The sequence below is a fragment of the Carya illinoinensis genome, chromosome 7 (genome assembly GCF_018687715.1).
Source record: "Carya illinoinensis cultivar Pawnee chromosome 7, C.illinoinensisPawnee_v1, whole genome shotgun sequence".
NCBI classification, from domain to species: Eukaryota; Viridiplantae; Streptophyta; class Magnoliopsida; order Fagales; family Juglandaceae; genus Carya; species Carya illinoinensis.
Window position 1 is genome coordinate 33,074,843 of NC_056758.1, and position 6,000 is coordinate 33,080,842.

Consider the following 6,000-nt stretch of genomic DNA (forward strand, 5'->3'; position numbering starts at 1 on the left):
ACTTAGCATATGCGCATCGTTGCAAGTGACAGATTTATTTTATTCAAACCAAGTTATGCATTTCTTCGATTTTTTTACAGTTATTAATAACTGTCAATGATAGTTACTTTTCTGACCGTTTTGTTTAAATTCAAACGAAACATTGAATCTACTACTATTTACATCTATTCGTTTTAAGATTGATGTTCAAAATTTGTAATATGCACACTATATAAATAATGTTGTATCCTGATAACATAATTATCAGATTCTCTTTTGCATTACTCAATTTGTGAGTGAGACAATATTTGTCTAAGAGACAAATTAACAATCGTTTCACTGTTTTGCAATTCCAATCTTTGTTTGATATTCTTTTTCTAACATCCTCAACCTTGAAGCTGAGGTCAGTCCATAGTCACAATCACGTAGGAAGTCCCAAAATGTAAGGAAAGAGGGGACATATCACCCCAACATTCCCCTACGACTGATGCCTAGTCTCAGAGAGTTTGTGCAGGCATGTAGAATAAAAACGCAGATAGGCCTTGATATTTTAACAGCAAATAAGGAGGAGTTTTACAAAGTACACATGTAGGATAGAAAGGACAGGAAAACATGCTGCATTTATTGCACCACCTCATGAGCCACGTCGCATTAAAGGATTCTGACCAAATAAATAGTTGAGAGGACATATCTCACACCGGGTATGGGAGGCCCATCTCCAAAAACCTAGCATAAAAGCCGATCCCTAGGTCCTCGATTCCCTAACCCCCACCAAGGCTGTGACGCCCCCAAATTTCGTTTGGGATCGGACGGACATTTGAAGCGTCGAGACATGCAACATAAGATTACCTGCCCCCGTTCATGACATATAAGATGCAATATTCCTAACATGTATCTAACAATATGCAATATTCGCAACGGATAAATTTTTTCTTTAGCAATACTATGCACCAAATTGAAAATATCCCAAATGCTTAAAACATACTTCATACATAAAAATCCATTGAACAACTAAGATCACAATACTAGTCCAAAATGGTTATGATCCAAAAAGTACTAGAGATGCAACTCAATCGTACAAGTAGTAATTTACGTTAATTACTATATTAACATTTATGTCGCACCGTCGCTTAGTCAACTGTGTCTAGTTGATCAGCTCCTGATTCTCCTTCAGGTCCTGTAACAAGATCTACCATTCGGGGGGAATGATAGTTGGGACTACCAAAATGAGATTTGATTACAAATCTTAGTAAGTTAACAAAAAAGTTCCACACAAGCTAATAATGTATGGATGACAGTAAAAGCATAAATGCGTAATCAAATTCATAAGTAATTAAAGCATAACTTGGCGCACAACATAGCATAATTGACATAACTTAAATTGAAACATGAACTGAACTTGATTTGACATGAACTTGATCTGAAACTTGACTAAACATGAACTTGCTTTGAAACTTGAATTAACATGAAAAATACATATTCCACAGTTGTTGTGGCCCTATGTATTCTACGTGTAAATACATACTCCACAGTTGTTGTGACCCCATGTATTCTACACAAACTTGACTTAACATGAAAAATACATAATCTACAGTTGTTGTGGCCCCATATATTCTACGTGTAAATACATACTCCACAGTTGTTGTGGCCCCATGTATTCTACGGAAACTTATTCTTTAACTGCTTAAATACATACTCCACAGTTGTTGTGGCCCCATGTATTCTACGTGTCATAATTGTTGTGTCTCACGTAGTGTATGCGCCACAATTGCTGTGACCCCATACATAAGTAATCAAAATGAAACGTGACTGGAATACGAAATGACTGAAGCCCTGACGTAACATAACGTGACTTGAACATAACTTGAAATACATGACCAACTTGAGATAGAAACATTTTGTAACATGGCATAACATGTGATGACCCGCTTTTGAGTGTATTTTCGCTGAAATGGTTGTTTTTATTTTAATTAATATATTAGTTTATTATTTTAATTTATTTGCATTTTAAAATTATTTTTTTTAATTTAATTGATGTTGTGTTTTAATTTCTTTTAGTTGTTTTGTGGTTTTTAATCTCGTTTCGGCGGTTTAGTTTAGTTTTCCGGAATGAGGATTAGACCTCATCTTTTTCCCTACACTTCTTTTCCTTTTTCCTTTTCTTTTTCCTTTTTCTCTTTTTTCTTCTTTCTTTTTCCTTCTTTTTCTCTTTTTTCTTTCTTTTCTTATTTTTCTTCCCTTTCCCGCTCGACTCGTCTCTCTCTCACTCTCTCCTCCCTCTCTCACGCCGGAAAGCCTCAACCCCCCGATCTGCCGCCGTCCGGCCACCGTGCGGCTCACCGCCGGCACCGGTCGACTCGTCCCCCTCCAGCGCACCTTCCCACCAAAACCCACCCCCATCCGGCCGGCCGTTTGGCCAGAAAAGTCCTTCAAAGCCCGCACGGGTTTTGCTCCGATCCGCCGCCGTCGCTCCACCTCCGGCCACCATTTCTTCACCACTTCATCACCGGTCTCTTGCCGTCCTAACCCACCTATTTTCGGCCTCCAACGACCACCGGAACAGCTCCTACGAGCTAGCTTTCCTTTTTGGTAAATCCGGCCTCCCACCGCCGTTTCTGCCGCCACCCACGGCCAACCACCACTTCCAATAACTTCACAATCATCCCTAGACCATTCCCTATCAATCCCAAGCCCTAGTTTGTCCCCGTTCAAAAGTGGGTTTTTCACAACCCACGGCCACAGTGAATTTTCACTGTGATGTTGCTTTTTCTCCGTCGTTTGCAACGCCGCGTGTTTTCTAAAATTGCCATATAGCGCTGTAAGTATTTTCCAAACCCTATTTTCAGATTTAAATATATATTGCTCATTCAATTTATTTTATCTGCTGGTTGGTTGATTCCGGACTGAGTCCGAGGAGTTCGGGGGTCGGATGGATGGAGGACGGAGTTACTTGTTTTATTGATTTATGTTGGTTGGTTATTTTTTATGCATTGTTATGGCATTGCATGGTGCATGCACGTGTGTTTGTGAAATAGGGTGAAAAGCCTGTGTATTGGCGTAAGTGGTCTTACGGGTGTGTGTATCACGACCCCAAGTCGGGATGGAGTATTATACTGGTGGAGCTCCTCTGGTCACTCGGAAGCGGAATAAACTGAGTGATGTCCCTGGGTTGTCGCTAGACGACTGGAGCAAGGGCTAGGGGTTGCTTGGCTACGAACGCGCCGGGCGCGGAACCGGGCATCGCTCTACGCATCGACTCCGTGGCCCTTCGCTGGTGAGGGCTAGAGGATGCTTGGCTACGAACATGCGGGGCGTGGAACTGGGCATCGCTCGTTAGGTGTCACATGTGTAGTGGTACTCTGCGGTGTGGCACTGGAGCCAGGGTGTGCGGATGACCCCTAGGGGAGGTCATGGTGCATACGGATAAAATGGATTCTGGTTTGAGTCAGATAAAGGCCAAATGTGACTTTTGGTGTGTTTTTCGAAAAGGATGTGTTTTTGGGCCAAATGGGTTTTTTTGGCGTGTGTGGAAAAATTATGTTTTATGGGATTTGTGCATTGGGCATGTTTCATGCATATTGTTTGAGTTCTATGTGTTTTTATTTGGTAGTGTTTGAGTTTACTTACCTGCGGTACCATTTTTGGTTCCGTAGCTTTTGGTGCAGAGTTTGAAGATGAAGAGGAGGAGGCTGAGCCCGAGGATGCGGCTCCGCCGGGTTGCTGATGCTATGCTTTATATTTGGTTTAAAAACTGTATTTGTGTTTTTGTAATATTTTATTTAGGTATGTTTTAAACAGCTTGTATTACTTTAAGAAAAAATTCTGGTACTTAGTTATGACTTTCGTTATCCACTGCGTATTTCTTTGTGCACATATATTGCTTTTGCAGACACTTGGCACCCGACGATAGGATGGTGACCCGAGTTGTCACCATCCGGACGTCTCGATTTCCCCGTGTTCGGGCGTGGGGATTTGGGGGCGTCACATAACATATAATAGGCAACATATTTAACATGACATACTTGCAACAGTGAATATTACATGACTTGACATACATGTAATAGATGGCATACTTAGCATGACGTACTTGTAAGGTACAGTAATACATGACAGAATATATTATGTAACAGATAAAAATTTGATGACAGAATAAATTCTGTATAATAGACAATTACGTGATAATTTGGCATGACATGACATATATGATAACATACATACATACACTGTAATTCCTTTACTTAGCACACATACACAGTAGACTGCTAGTAAGTTAAAAGCTAACTTACCTCGATCTCCACGTTTCTTATAAAACTTCAAGTGTGATCACGAAGAACTGTAATTAGTGATTCTAAAAGTTAGAACTAAATTACTAATAATTTGAAATATGGAAAATACTAACTTAAAGAGTAAAATTTTCATTTTACTCTCGACATGTGGGAAAATGACCGTTTTACCTATAACTTAAGGATTTTGCATACTAACTCCAAAAGTTTCCAAAATTTACATTCCTCATGTAAATTTTGTCCTAAACTTAAATATCAACTCAGAAAAATTTAAAACAAAACACAACTATAAAGAACACACTATGGCCGAAACATCCATAGGTCATTTCCCTTGATTTTTGTTGCAATTCCTTCCAACTTCAAAACTCATGCTTAAACCAAAATTTTGCAACAAACATCTTCCAATCCTAAGTTCAAAACCATACTTAAAACATCCATTTAGAAAAAACTAATAATTAACATCAAACTTTTTTGTAAAAAGATCCAAGCATTTGAATCACAAGTTTTGACCTTAAATCAAAACATCTCCAAGAATTTCAAAAATCAAATCTTACTTCTAACATATTCATAATATCATCCTAACATCAACCATGCTTTAAATCATCAAACTAAAGTCACCAAAATCACAAAATAACATTTGGAGTTTTTGATTTTACACTTAGTCCAAAAACAGAAACTTTTTCCTCAACTAGTTTTGATAAATCTCTTGATCTATGACTTATAAATATATGATCTTCAAACCAAACCATCACATGGTTTAAAAATATGTCCTAAAACATATATAAGCTTCTAATTCAAGATCACATGGTTAGAAATTAACTAAAACATAAATTTAGCCAAGAATATCCACACTTTGGCTTATCTGAATATCTCTTTGCATAAAATTTCATATCTTTGAAACTAACATTAAATATCTTCAAAATAATAATATAACATGTATATAAGATGCTTAGGATCCTCCAATAAAATTATTAAAGTCATTAGAATATGTTTAGACCACCAAAGAGTTAAACTTTCTCAAAACAGAAACTGTTTTTCTTCTTCCAGTTTCTAAGTTTCTAAATCTAAAAAAATCTTTCATCAAACCTTTAATCATGCAAAAACCCTCAACTAATAGTCACATATACATGTTAAAAATACTCCATAAAAATTTCAGACCAATATCTATCCATTAGCTTGGTCAAAAATTGCAAACTATAACATATTCTCCAGTTTATCTCCCAGAATGACCTTTCTATAGTTTATATAATATTTGACTGACCTTTCTCTATGTTTTCTCAAGTGTATAGGTACAAAACTAAAAACCCAAGTCGCTAGAATCAGGCTCAAAGATATACGAAATACGATATTAACAATCTTATTTATAAGTTAAGTTTGGACTATAATATATTAATTATTGAGGGACTTATTATATCCATAAAAATAATTAAAGTATCGGAACTTTTTTTAACCCAAGTTAAAGTGGCAAATTTCTATATCAGCATCATGCTTGATGTGTTAATGAAGATACTCGTGGCTAAATATATTCCTTTGTATTACTTACAAGTCTATTAAGTAATACCAATTCTGATGAGATCTATTATATTCATAAATAAAAAAAATTAAAATATCAATACTTTTTTTTATCTATTCATTTAGTTACAAAAAAAGTTCATTCAAAACAAGCTAAATTCCGAAAGAAGGTTGGCAAACAAATAAAATATTAAAAAATGGTAGTTGTAATTATAGAGTGTGTAAG